This window comes from Lepus europaeus, chromosome 20 (genome assembly GCF_033115175.1).
Source record: "Lepus europaeus isolate LE1 chromosome 20, mLepTim1.pri, whole genome shotgun sequence".
NCBI lineage: Eukaryota > Metazoa > Chordata > Mammalia > Lagomorpha > Leporidae > Lepus > Lepus europaeus.
The window spans coordinates 33,903,002-33,917,873 of NC_084846.1; positions in this window are offsets into that span (position 1 = coordinate 33,903,002).

A 14,872-nucleotide genomic window follows, 5' to 3' on the forward strand; every position below is an offset into this window, starting at 1 on the left:
TAAAAATAGCAGTAGGTGCTAAGCTCAGTGGTTAAGATGCTGCCTGGGACGCTCACATCCCATATCAGTGCCCTTGGCTTCATGTTGGTTCTGCTCTTGATTCCAGCTTCCTGGGAGGCAGCAGGTGATGGCTCAAGTGGGTACGTCCCTGTCACCCACATGGGAGACCCAGATGGAGTTCCTGACTCCTGATTGCAGCCTGGCCCCACCCCAGCAGCTGTGGGCATTTGGGGGAATGAACTAGTAAGTAAGAGTCCCCTGTTCATGTCCCTTTTTGTCTCTCCACCTTTCAAATAAATGCAAAATAGATAAAAAGCTTTTAAAATAATAATTAAGGGCCGGCAACCTGGCTCACTTGGTTAATCCTCTGCCTGCGGCACCAGGATCCCATATGGGCACTGGGTTCTAGTCCCGCTTGCTCCTCTTCCAGTCCAGCTCTCTGCTGTGGCCCAGGAGGGCAGTGGAGGATGGCCCAAGTGCTTGGGCCCCTGCCCCCGCTTGGGAGACCAGGAGGAAGCATCCGGCTCCTGGCTTTGGATTGGCTTAGCTCCGGCCGTGGCGGCCATGTGGGGAGTGAACCAACGGAAGGAAGACCTTTCTCTCTGTCTCCCTCTCTCACTGTCTATCTGTAATACAATAATAAGAATAATAATTAAATGAAGTGAGATAAACATATCCCTGGGTCTTCCCAGAAAGTCTGTTCTCAGTGGTCTGAGTTCCTCGCCACACCTCTGCACTGGCACCTGGATTTTTCTATTTCTACTTTTGAGGGGTTGTTGACTCCAGTGCCACACCGCACCGTGGCTCCTTTTGCTTCACTGTGTGACTGAGAGGCCTTTCTCTGGCAGTGCTTTCGTGTCGCACGTTGTTTACATCATCAGCCACGCGTGCCATCTCTGTCATGGCGTAAATTGGGCATAGAACGTGGTTTATGTGAAGCGGGGCAGGGTGCACTGCCCTTGTTAGTGGAGTTGTGGTGCAGCCCCGGGCTTCCGCAGTCACAGATGGTGCTGTGGACAGCACTTGCGCACGTGCCTCTTTGTGGCACGAGTGCCAGTATTTCTCTGGGCTGTGACCTTGGAAGTGGGATTATAGAATTGGCAGAGACACAGACTTTGTGTTTCCATAAACGTTGCTAACCCACCCCCTCAAAGCGCTCGCTTCTCGGCACCCGAGACCCCGAGGTGCCCAAGCTCCGTCTGCAGCAGAGACCGCCCGTCTTAGTCTTGCAATCTGGTGAGCAGGGCGAGGAGCCTCCTCTCTGCTCTCATTTGCATTTCCCGGATGCTGAGCACATCTTCATGCGGTCATCAGTCATTTGCCTCTAGAGAACTGCTCACTGCATGCAGTAGGCGCTTGGTGAAGACCCTGACGGAGGAGGTGCAGAGTGATGTGGCTCTGGGCACAGTGCTCTGTGAGGGAAGGAGGCTCACGGGACCCAGCCCAGGTGCATATGCCAATGAGGAATGCCAGTCGGAGCCCAGGCTGGGACCCTCCCTCATGCCGTCTCTTTCTAACTGGCTGCCTCCTGCTCCTCTCTTTCTCAGAACTCAGGGACCTGGGCAGTGGGGCTTATAGCTCTGTGGCTACTGTTTGTTTCGGTTGTCTGTGACTACATGACAAACCACCTGAAACACAGCGAGAAAAACAGCAGGGACTGGCTTGCTCATGTTCAAGTAAGCTGGGGAGGGCGGGGTGGCTCAGCTGTCAGCGGACAGCTCCAGGTTGTGTCTGCTGGGCTGCACCATTCAACAAGCCCACGTCTTTCCCACGTCTGCAGCAGGGACTGCACGGATGGGCCAGCTGGGGTCCGGATCCATGCTGCGTGACCTTTCCAAGTGGCTTGGTGCTGGCTTCCTTGTGAGTGGCCGTATTGGGACAATGGCACTTGTTATGTGAGAATTGGCTCCCAGGCCCAGATGGCAAATGTGGAAGCTTCCAGGTCTTCTGCACCTGGGGGAATGCCAGCGTCATGGATGCCCCATTCCATGGGTTCCATCAGTGCAGGGCCAGGGGAGGGGGGGAGCAGACTGCACTCTTGGGGGGTGGGGCACAGCGCAGGCACAGCCCACAATCCAGCGCATGGCTGAGATCCTCTCAACACAGACAGAGTGTGTAGAGGAGACACTAGTGTACAGCAATGACTCAGAGAACCTGGGCCAGGACACACAGCTGAGCAAGGGCTGTGCCCCTCTCTCCCCGGGGCTCCCTCCATCCGTCCCCGCACCCCGGCTTTCTTGGCTTCTCCAAGAGCTGGCTCCATCAGGGCACAGAAGCCTCAGCCCTGCTGCGGTTTGGATGCCAATGTCAGGGGACTGAGAGGAGGCGGGGCTTGTAAGAGGAGGCTGGGCACGAGAGCAGGAGCCTGGCCACAGGTCAGCACGGCTCCCATGGGAGCTGTTGGTCATAACCTGAGGGCTGCTTGCTACAAAGCGACGGCCCTTTTGTCCCCTCCGCTCTCTCGATTGCTCTTCCACTCTTCAGTGGCAGCAGCTTGAGGCCCTCACCAGAAGCTGAGCAACCATGGTGCTGTATGCCTGGGACTTCCCAGCTTCCAGTCTAGGAGCCAGAATCAACCTCTTCTGTTCACACTTCCTGGTGTCAAGAATTCTGCTACAGCAACAGAAAAGAGACAGCTTCCAAACCCTCAGCCATACCAAGTTTCTCTGAGTGCCACACTCAAACTGAAGAGAGGCCCCGCCTGGGCCCCTGGTCCTCCAGACGAGGAGGGTAAGGATGAGTGATGTTGGAGGCATTGCCCAGGCCAACAAAGCAGCATAGCAACTTCTGAAGCTGGGTACCCCCGGCCCCCGACTCCAGAGCCAAGGCTGTCTCCAGCCCAGCCACAGCCCCTGGCAAGCCCAGACTTGTGGGTGCTGGGGCCCGGCCTCCCATCAGCAGGCTCCTCTGTTCTCTGTGGGTGTGGGCATAGCTCCTGGAGGTGCAAGCCTCGAGCAAAAGGCCTCGGTCACCCCCGCAGACACCTTCACTCAGGCTCTAGAGGAGGCCAACCCCCAGAGTTTCTGAGGCTTGGTGCAGAAAGGGGCCGAAAGTGAAGCCCGCTTGGGTGCCCCCTGAGTGTAGATCTCTCACTTGGTGGTGGCTCTGACAGGAGGACATGGACACCTCTCTGAGGCCTGGCACCTGGCTGGTGTGAAACTCTCCAGGGCTGCTTCCCTATAGGCCATGCAAAGACCTGGTGGGGTTGGGACCAACGCTGTGGCATAGTAGGTTGGCATCTGCCTGTGGCGCCGACATCCCATATGGTTCAAGTCCCACCTTCTCCACTTCCTATCCAGCTCCCTGGTGATGGCCTGGGAAAGTGGTGGAAGATGCCCCTGTATAGGTCCCTGTACCCACATGGGAGACCCGGAAGAAGCTACAATGCCTGCCTCTCTGGGCCACCTCTTGCACTGCCTTGAATTAATGAATAGGTATCATGGAATCCTTCAAAATGGTAACGATGGTCTGTCTAGTCCAGAGATAAGACTAGTGCATTCCTTGACATTACTCAGAATCTTTTAGATGGGTACCCATCTATCCATCCATCTATCCATCTATCTGTCTATCCATCTATCCATCCATCCATCCACCCATCCCACCCATCCATCCATCCATTCACTCTTCTTCCCCCTTTCCTCCCTCTGCTTCCTCCTTCCCTCCTTTCTTCCTTTTCTGTATCTGCATGTATAGCTCAGCTTCCTTCTGGAAACCCAGGGGGAGGTGGCTTTTTGTTGTAGACTGCAAAGAGTTCCACGTTCTGCCCCTTGAGTGGGGGAGTCATGAGCCTGTTCCCTGCGACCTTCTTTCTGTGTGAGCACTCAGCAGGGGCACTGAGCCCAGGGCGTAGAAACCAGGCCCTTGTTAGGTGGGGCTTCACTCCCACCCCACCCATGCCTGCTAGCAAGCTCAGCCCTGCCCAGGGTGTATGTGGGCAGAGAGGGGACCTCATGCTTCCTACCAAAGTGAGGGTCCTGCTACTGTACTTGGGAGAAGATGAGGGGTTTGTGCACAAGGAAGAGATACCACTGTGACCCTACAGCCCAGCTCCCTGCACTGCCCTGCCCTTCAGAGCCCTGTTCACATCCACCCCCTTGGAGAAGGATGACATGAGATGGTTGGAAGGGTAAGGAGGCGTGGCACATGCAGGACCACACACACATCCAGACATGCATGTGCATGCACGCACATGCACACGAACACATCCACACTTCCCAGGTAGGGCGCACCTGTGCACTTGGCTGGCACCTCTCGACCGGGCCTCACTATTTGTCATTCTTTGCCCATCCCTCCTGTCTACCCCTCTCAGGCTGGTCTGGGTTCTGTGTCTCTTTTCTGCTCAAAGCCATCTCTCAGGTCACCCACTGTGGTAGGCAGAAGACATGTCCCCAGAGACGCCCACCTCCCAATCCCAGAGGTTGAGCGGCAAAGGGAGATGAGGATTGCAGGTGGCATGGGAGACTAGGCAGTGTCCCTGTGCCTTCCTACAGCAGGGGCTGGGGTGGCTGCCCACGCCTCCCAGGGCCGTCTGCCTGGGGTGCTGCAAACGTCAGCCTCTCTTTGCTCAAGGACTTTCTCTGACAGAGTGCCCAGTGAATCACGGGACACTGGGATAGTCCTGGAGCAGCCTTCAATCTAGGGCCGGCTGGTGAATAGCCACACCCACTCCCTGGCCCCTTGGGTGGGATACCTGGGAGGTGGGCCGGGTGCAGGGAGGGAATTGAGAGGTCTTCTTTAGACCTCAGCTGGGCACCCAGACTGCCTGAGAGCAAGAGCCCACCTATGCCACCTGCTCCAAAGCAGGCAACCATGCCTCAGCTCATGCTGGGGGGTCCATGGGCCACAGGTCCCAGAAGGGAGGCCCTGTCCCGAGGCCCCTAAATGCATGGGATCTGGTGTCAGAGAACGGGGAGTCCTGTCCTCACTCTCTGGTTTTTTGACTGTGTGATCTTGGGCAAGTGACTTGACATCTCTGTGCCATTTTCTTGTGTATAACCTGGAGCATGAGCCTATCGATCCAGCACCATGAGGAATAAATGAGACACCTGCCCTGAGCCCCAGGGACAGGGCTGACACACAGGGAGCCCTCCGCAAAGGTTAGCTCTTTGTTTTCCACTCAGCAAGAGGGAGTGATTCATGCTTTTTCTCTGAAAAGCTTTTCTGCGAGGTTTATTCATGTGGAGGCCACACCAAGGCGCAGAGCAAAAAGCCAACAGGGAAAGCTATGTGCTTCCCATGAAAACTCCCAGGAAAAGGGAGGCAGGTTGAGACCCTGAGCCCCAGTCCCTGGGCAGCCCCCTGCCTCCACCAAGAGCCAGGTTTAGCTGGGGGCGCCCAGCTGCTGGGAGAGAAGCTCACGCTCCTCCTTCAGGCACACGTGGGGAGCAGCGAAGCCAGGCCAGCAGGGAGGTGCTACCCTCGGCAGGTGTGCTCACGGGCGCAGCTGCAGGTATGGCGCCATGAGCTGGCGTGACCTCCGCAGTCATTGTGTGTCTTGGGCCGACCCTGGTGTGGAGGTAGGGGAGCAAACCCCTGGACTGCCTGCAGCTCTTGCCTTGGCCACCAAGTGCCAGTCACACTCCCTGGACATATATTTGAAAGACATATTTGAAAGGCAGAGTGACAGAGAGATGGAGAGTGTCCATCCATTGGTTCACTCCCCAAAAGGCTGTGATAGTCAGGGCTGGGCCAGGCTGAAACCAGGAGCTGGAAACTCCAACCGGGGCCTCCCGTGTGGGTGGCAGAGGCCCAAGCACTTGGGCCATTTTCGGCTGCCTTCCCAGCAGCAGGGAGCTGAACTGGAAGTGGAATGTGTGGGATGCTGGTGTTTCAAGCAGCTATGCCACAACACCAGCCCCAAGCCTATTTAAATTTTAAAAATAAATTCAAATTACAGAAGAGTTGAAAGGAAAGTACAACAAGTTCCCATAAGTCGATGATGCTTGATTTTGGTTTTGGCCATGGTTCTGGGCTCATGACTCCAGAGGCAGGTCATAGAGACTCAAGGACTTTCTCAACGCAGAGTCCTGCCCCCGACTGGGGGGAGGGGTGGCATGGGGGAGTCTGGACAGACACACAGGCCTGGCTGGGGTCCTCCCCTGGCTGTTACAATCATGCCTATGCCAGGAAGTGTCCAGGAAAACCCAAAGGCCAGCTGACCACGTGGAGGCCTGCAGGAAGGCCAAGGAACAAGAGCCCAGGTCTGGCCAAGGAGCAGGTGTACCCAACTCCCTACTGAGAACCCCTGTGCTTAGCACCCCGTGGGTCTCCTCACCTTGATGCTTGTTTGCATCTTTCCAAATGTGCTTTGTAGTGACTGGGTGAATGGCAGGGCGCATGCCCGAGTTCCGTGAGCTGCTCTGGGGCATTAACTGAACCAGGGCAGAGGGGAGTTGGAGGAGCCCAGGATGTAGAGGTTTTAGAGAGCTGAGCTTGTGACCAGGACTGAAGTGGGGAGGGGTCTTGTGGATGGAGCTCCCCACTATGGGGTCGGACAAGACATCTGTGTAGACAGTGTCAGCGTGGAACCGAATTACCTGCCACCCAGCTGGCGGCCTGGCCGTGGCTGTAGAACCTTGCTGGCTGCTGGGGAAAATGCCCACATTTTGGAGTCACGAAAGCAATCTGTGTTTTGGGCTTGAGCTGGTGTTTCCTCCTGGAGTCTTAGAGCTCCCGCAGAGGCTTATCAATGGCTAACGTTTTGCCACATTCGCGGGTCATGCACTGTGTGTGTATGTGTGTGTGTGTGTATGTCACACGTGTACATGCATATACAACTACAGATGATTCCGGACATATGAGGATCCAACTTCAGATTTTTTGACTTGTGAGTTCTTGTGTAAGTGCACAATCCTCCTGTTTTTCACTGTCAGCCAGCACTTGATTGTGAACAGGGCTTGTGTCAGACGGTCTTGCCCAACTCTGAGCTAACGTAAATGTTTCCGGAGTGCCTGTGAAGTCACTTGGCTAAGCGAGGGTGTTTGGTAGGTGAGATGCCTTCAGTGCGTCTTGGGTTGCAGTGTTTGTAGCTGGTGCTGGGTCTGTCAGGACAGAGTTGGGACGCATCTGCGTTTGTGCGTGTGCCCTAAAGCTTCCATGCACGTTCCCTAAACACAAGGACATTCCTTAAGTGACACTGCACAGGAGCTAACCTGTGTGTCCCATGTGCAGACTTTGCCAATTGCCCCAATAATGTCTTTTTTTAGCTGCTTTTTCCCGGTCCAGGATCCATTCCAGGGTCACACACTGAATTTCCTGGTCCTGTCTCCTTATTCGCCTTCAACCTGGGGCAGTTCCTCAGCCTCCACTATTCTTCCATGACCTTGACACTTTCGGAGCGAGCAGGTCAGTTATTCTGTGGGATTTCTCTCCATCTGGAACTGTCTGATTGCCTCATGATCACATGCAAAAAATAATTATATAGTATTTTTTAGAAAATATTTCTTTATTTGAATGAATGACAGGGAGGGGGAGGGAGAGGGAGAGGGAAAGTGGGGAAAGAGAGAGAGAGAGAGAGAGATCTTTTATCTGCTGGTTCACTCCCCAAATGGCTGCAACAGCCTGGTTGGGCCAGGCTGAAGCCAGGAGCCTGGAACTCCATCCAGGTCTTCCCTCTGGGTGGCGGAGCCCAAACACCTGGGCCATCTTCTGCTGCCTTCCCAGGCACATTAGCAGGAAGCTGGATCAGAAGTGGAGTTGCTGGGACTCAAATAGACATTCTGATATTGGATGCTGTCTCAGACAGTGGCTTAGCCCACTGTGCCACAATGCCAGTCCCAGTAAGGAGTTTTTAAAAGCAAAGATGAGTGTTGACGCCTAGGAGGCTAAGAAATTGAAGAAGCCTCATGGAAGAGGTCACTGTTAATTCACACATTCACCCATCATAGGCTGGACACTGATTGTGAATCAGGCACTGCTCAGGGTTCCTGGACTGTGTCCATGCACAGAAGACTCTTAATAGAGGTGCCCCCTTTTCCTGGGTCTCAGTCTGTGTTCTGTTGCTTTAACAAAATCCTGGGGAGCAGGGTATTCATAAATAGAGGGGTGTGTTTGGCTCACGGTTCTCTCTCTCCCTCTGTCTCTCCCTCTGTCCAAATCAATAAATACATCTTCTAGAAAGGGAATGGGAGACAGAATAGACAATGCAGCAGGGGAGGGAAGCCATGGGGAGACGGTGGCAGAGGCTGCAATGACCCTGCCACCAGCACCAGGAGCCACCGAAGCCCCAAGGAGGGAACAGGGGACTCTGCCTTGGCTGTGGACTTCTGGCCCCTGCACCTGTGGGAGAACGACTTCCTGGTGTTCATTTGTTCCAGCAGCCCCAGAGGAAAACCTAGAGGTTCCCACTAGCGGCCTGGGCATGGGGAGCCGGCTGCTCAGCAGGGGGGTGAGCTTCAGCGGATGTCTCCATGACAGCAATGTCGCATTGCCTTCTGGGCAAGGCCACCCGGCTCCAGCGGGAACTCAGAGCTCATGGAAAGGAGCGCCTGGCACAGGTGCTTCGTAATCGACGGTGACTGCTATGGGCCACCATGCCCTGGATGAAGAACTGGAAAGCCAAGCGTGTCCACATCGCCCTGCTCGGGCCGCTCCGTGGGATCAGACTCCAGCTCTGGATGTCTAGAGGGCTCCGTCCCCGGAAGCAGATGTGGCAGAGGCGACATCTGTCTGTGCAGCCTCCTAGCTCAGAGCTCCCAGACCCCTAGGCAGGCCTGAGACTGCCCACAGCTCTGCTCCGGCCCCTTGTCTCCCAAAGGGGTGACAGACTGCGGCAGGGAATCGCTTTTGGCTGCTGGATGGGGCGGTCACAGCCTGTGGGGTGGAGGGCCCCGGCATGGGGACGTCCATCCTTCTCCTCAATGGCCCTGAGCCACAGTGCTCAGCAAGGGGAGATCACAGGCCCCAGAGTCTCCCACCAGGAGAGCCTGCAGGTGGGACCAGGACACGCCCCCCTGGGCTCCTTCTTGTGCAGGGTGTCCTGGCCGGGGAGGGGTGGGGGACAGCAGTTGGGCCAGTGGAGGCTGGGACCCCGTGGTCTCTCCCAGTCTCTCTTGGAGCCCGGCTCTGCTTGCCCGAGGCAGGGCTCAGCCTGGTGCGTGTTGATCATTCTGCTTCTCCTCGTGCAATTCTGCCTTGAATCTTCAGAGCTGTTTCTCTTTCTGAAGCCTTGAGACATCCAGCCTCTCCCTGCAGTGTAGGTCAGCCATGGCCTTTTTCCTGTTCCTCAAACTGAGGCTCCCCGGGGTGGGGGTGGGGGCTTGCACAAGGCCTCTGGTGACCCAGAAGAGTCCGAGACGCCAGTGAGTAGTCCCTGTGGACGGCGCGACCTCCAGCAGAACCACATCTCTTAGTGATGACGGGGGGCCTGATTGTCAGGATAATCCCCCCTGCCTCACCGCTTGGACAGCGCCCTGGGTGCCTCCGAGCCAAACGTTAGCATAACCACACAACCACGCAGCAGCCCCTGCAAGGAACGGCAGCCCACGCAGCCTGAGAGCGTCACGCGAAGGCTACATTTGGCTTTAATTTATTTGCAGATGAGTATCCCTCCCCGGAGGCAGGAGGAGGGGAGAGCGCGCAATCTCTTTTTAATTATTCAGGGCAGTGTTTCCAATGCCCGGGGAGCCGAGGCCGGGACCAAGAGTGATTCTGATTCACCAGCGAGTCCCTCCTCGGCTGCTCTTCCACAATCACACGTCCCATAAATCGTCCTGGGCCCACGCTGAGCCCCAGGCCTCCTCCTCCTCCTCCTCCACCCTCACAGCTGCCTCCCCACACCCCTTCCCTTTGCAGCTGCTGGGCTGCCTCTGCCAACACAGCTCTGGTGAGCATCGCCACACAAGGTCCCGGGTGCATGCGAGGCTGGGAGCAGGCGCCACGAGTCAGCGACCCGCAGAGCAACTGGGCCCCCACCAGGGAGCAGCTTCCATGCTTGCCCCCTCCAGCCTGACTCGAAGGAGGGGTCAGATCCTGTCACTCCTCTGTTCAAGTGCCCGTAGTGGCTCCCACTCTGCACGTGTGCACACACACACATGCACACACACACATACACTCCTGCCATCATCGTCCTCTTCCACCTGCTCCCACGCACCAGCCTCCTGTCCCTGGAACTTGTCAGGCACTCTTGGATCTCAGGGCCTTTGCACCGGCTCTTCCCACTCCCCTTAGCTCCCTCCCTCACCCCCTCAGGAGCTACACTGCAGAGCCTGACAGAATGCCCCACCCAGCTCCCTTTGTGGGCAGAGGCACCACCCCAGGCCCCTCTTACACCTGATTTTTGAGGAGTTTCCTCTACCTTCCCCCTTCCTCAGCCTGGGGACCCCACAGCCACTGACACAGTGACACAGGGTGCAAAGACTTCAGAGTGGGGACCCAGCCTGTGCGATCCATGTGCAAGGGGTCGGGCAGAAGCTGGAATCAGCTGAGCTCCTGTCCCTGCTCTGCCTGGCTTCCCTGGCTCTCTCCTGGGAGCCTTCCTTCCACACACTGTGTGCCCAGACCCCTGGCAAACTCTGCTACTAGACACCTGGATGGAGGACACAGTAATTAAAAATGCAGGTTGCCAGCTGGCGTCGCGACTCACTAGGCTAATCCTCCGCCTTGCGGCGCCAGCACACCGGGTTCTAGTCCCGGTCGGGGCACCGATCCTGTCCCGGTTGCCCCTCTTCCGGGCCAGCTCTCTGCTGTGGCCAGGGAGTGCAGCGGAGGATGGCCCAAGTCCTTGGGCCCTGCACCCTATGGGAGACCAGGAGAAGCACCTGGCTCCTGCCATCGGATCAGCGCGGTGCACTGGCCGCAGCGCACCTACCGCGGCGGCCATTGGAGGGTGAACCAACGGCAAAGGAAGACCTTTCTCTCTGTCTCTCTCTCTCACTGTCCACTCTGCCTGTCAAAAAAAAAATGCAGGTTGTCTTTGGGGTGGATGTTCGTGCGGGGGTTAAGACACGGCTTGGAGGGCCTGGGTTGGACCCCTGGCTTCCTGCTTCTGATTCAGCGTCCTGCTAATACACACCCTGGGAGGCAGCAGGTGATGGCTCAAGTCCCAGGGTCTCTACCACCCACATGGGAGACCTGGATGGAGTTCTGGGCTCCTGGCTTTAGCCAGGGTAGGCATTTGGGGAATGAACCAGTGAATGGAAGACCTCTGTTTCTTGGACTTCCAAATAAAAATAAGTAAATAGTTTAAGAGCGCTTCTGATCCCAGCGTCATGCTAATACACACCCTGGGCGGCAGCAGGAACTGGCTCAAGTACTCGGCTACCCGTGTGGGAGTTTCAGCCTCTGTCTCTCCCTCTTTGTCAGATAAGCATATATTTTACTTTATTTTAAAGATTTATTTATTTGAAAGGCAAAGTTAGAGAGGTAGAGGCAGAGAGAGAGTCTTCCATCTGCTGATTCACTTCCCAAATGGCCGAAACGGCTGGAGCTGCACTGATCTGAAGCCAGGAGCTTCTTCTGGGTCTCCCACGCGAGCACAGGGGCCCAAGGACTTGGGCCATCTTCTACTGCTTTCCCAGGCCATAGCAGAGAGCTGGACTGGAAGTGGAGCAGCTGGGATTTGAACCATTGCCCATAGCAGATGCTGGCACTGCAGGCGGCGTCTTTACCCACTGTGCCACAGTGCCGGCCCATAAGCATATATTTTAAAAGGAGCACAAGGCCCCGTGGTTCACCTCTTTGCCCAGCACTTCCTGCTCTATTTCCTCCCTCATCTCCTTCCGAGAGATACCTTTACTCATTGCTTCGGTTCCCTTCTGTCTGTTAGTTCTTTCAACCTAGAAGGCAGTTTTATCTGTTTTGTTTCCTTTGTTCACTGCCTGCAAACAGCAGGTGCTCAATATGGAGGCACAGGAGTTGGGGAGTGGGGGAAGGCTGGGACCATACACAGAGCATTCCGGGAATCAGGGCTTTGTCCTGCCCAGTGTCCTCTGCTGGTTTCTTGGCGGTCACCAGAGGGTGTTCCTGGAAGTGGGAGGAACTGTCCCAGAAGGAAGAGGAGCCCTTCCTCTCCAGCACAGACCTAGGAACTGTCAGGGGTGAACTGCGCTCTGAGACCTCTGGACACCAAGGCCCAGGCCACCCTGCTCCCCGCAGTCTCCCACATGATCTTCACTCAGTGCTGGGGGTGGGGGGAGGTGGCGCCCTGGATCCCACACCGCCTACAGATGCAGAAATGGGAGCTTGGCCACGACTTCCCTAGGGCGGCCTGGCTGCCCCGAGCTCTGCAGGCTGGGAGCTGCCCTGGGCCATGTAGGTGCGAGGGCTCATGGGGCCGGCATAAAGCCCAGCAGCCGGGCTGTCTTAACGGGTTTCCAGTGGCCTCCTGCCTTTCCCACAGAGGAAAAGGTTGCTCTGTGGCGCGGCAGGACCAGCTTGTGGTTGTGCCTTTTGGGGTCTAAGATGGCAGGACCTCCCGCAGAAGGCGGCCTTCTCAGATGCACGAGTTATCATCACGAAGAGAACACGTGTGGTGCCGGGGAGTGTGTGGCCTGATAGCCATGGGAAACGCATGTCTGCAGCCCTGCGGCCCATCCGGCCCCGCCTGCCCTGGGCTCCTGCTCTCTCACGACACCTGAGAAACCGGGGGCGACGCTCCTGGCCTGAGGCCTCTGCCCCACCGAGTCTCGGACTGTGAACCCCCAAACGTAACCACAGAAAGCCTCCCTCCTTCCTCAGAGCCCCTCTCAGCTCAGCTCCGGCGTTCCAGTTAAGGTCCTGAGAAGCTGACCCGCACGATCTGCAGGCTGGATTCCGAGACTGGACGAGAACTCCAGGAACACCGGGCGCTCCCGTCCAGAGCCCAAGTTCATTAATCCCCAGAGCTTCACTCCTTGGTGCTGGCAGGTTCTCTCCTTCAGTCTCCACTGTCACCTTCGTGTTGCACAGCACCTGACGTGGGCAGAGGGCGGTTAAATGACTTGCCCAGAACCGCTGCCCAGGCAGCGCCGCCTCTGACCTTGATGCTCTACTGAGCCCTGTATCATGGTGAGGGGAAGGGCTGGTGATGGGATCTCCAGGGACCCTTCAGGGAGCAGGGGTGGGGCAGGGAGAGGCACTCCATGGGGCGCTGAGGGCCACTGGGGTCTAAAGTCTGGCCACAGCCAAGGCCAGCGGGCACACCTAAAGGCCCCCTGGAGACCCCGTGCTGAAGCTGGGGGAATGGGGAAGTCAGCATGGCTGCAGGGCTTAGGGCGTGCCTGAGGACGCGACCCCTGAGAGAGCTTGGAGGACCCCTGTGGCCTGCCTGTCACTTCCTGTAGACCAACTCGTCCCTGCAGGCTGGGTGGCAGGACCCCTCCTTACACACCGAGTGGCGGGGAGCTCACTCCCTCACACACCTGCTCATGCTCACTCTCCAGTGTCCCCAGGTGGCCCTGCCATGGTGACACCACTGGGTGCTGTGCTTCCTCGTGTCCCGCCTCCCGACATCCAGAACCCTGGTGACAGGCGGGAGAGGGCAGTGCCCGGTACCTGCTGGCTGGGGAGCAGCTGGGGCCTTCACAGCACGGCCCACTAGGGGTTCGGGCTCCCTGGTCACCGCCCTGGGGTTGACGGGCAGGGCATGAGAATCCGGCCTCTTCCCACAGGGTGTTCGCCGGTCCTCCCTTGTGAGCCCTCCTCCAGCCCGCCCCTTCTTCCAGAAGCGGCCAGAACGGGCTCAGGCTGCTCCTGTGCCCCCAGCACCCAGGGCTTGCCGCGCGGCCCCCTTGCCCGCCCGCTCTCCAGCTGCCCGAGTGCTCGCTGCTGTCCCCTCCTGTAGGTGTCCTTGTGGGTTTGTGCCTTTGCAGCCGTCTGTTCCCTGCCCCTCCTGTGGGGTTTCAGGAGGGACAGAGCTCCCTGTGTCCAGTCTGCCGTCTTCACCGAGAAGTCGTTCTGGGTGCGTCAGCCGCCCCCGTGGGCACGGTGAGGACTCACCCCACGCTGGAGGCCTGGGTGCCCCTGTCGCTGACTTCGTGGCGTGGCTGTCAGTGCCCAGCAGCCTCTCCTGGGCTTTTCTGCACATGGGGGCCACGAGGTCTGTGAGCAGCAGAAGGAACAGGCGCCGGCAGGCAGTGCTTTGTCTTTGAGAGCAGTTTTAGGTTCACAGCAATGCTGAGCGGAAAGAAGAGGGGTCCCGGGTGGCCCGTCCCCCACTCAGCCGCTGGCCTGTCGTCAGCATCCCCAGCAGGGGGCGCTATTGGTCGCTTTTGCTGCTGTAACCAGAACACCTAGAGGAGCATCCCTGGGAAAGGAAAGGTTTCCTTCCATTTTGGCTGGAGGCCACAGGATCCCGCGTCTGAATGAGGCTGTGTTGACAGGTGCCGAGGTGGAGTCACACAGTGAGACAGGCAGGGACAGAGCCAGCCTCGGCTGACCTGGACATCAAAAATTCAAACCACTGTCCAAGGGCCCAGAGACCTCCCAGCAGGCCCGCCGCTGGGCACCACAGCTAGACCAAGGCTCCACCCTTTTATTTTATTTATTTTTATTTTTATTTTTTGACAGGCAGAGTGGACAGTGAGAGAGAGAGACAGAGAGAAAGGTCTTCCTTTTCCCTTGGTTCACCCTCCAATGGCCGCTGCAGCCGGCGCACTGCGGCTGGCGCACCGCACTGATCCGAAGGCAGGAGCCAGGTGCTTCTCCTGGTCTCCAATGGGGTGCAGGGCCCAAGTACTTGGGCCATCCTCCACTGCACTCCCGGGCCATAGCAGAGAGCTGGCCTGGAAGAGGGGCAACCGGGACAGAATCCGGCACCCGGACCGGGACTAGAACCCGGTGTGCCGGTGCCACAGGTGGAGGATTAGCCTATTGAGCCACGGCGCCGGCCACCCTTTTATTTTTTTTAAAAGATTTATTTATTTGTTTGAAAGGCAGAGTTACAGAGAGGCAAAGG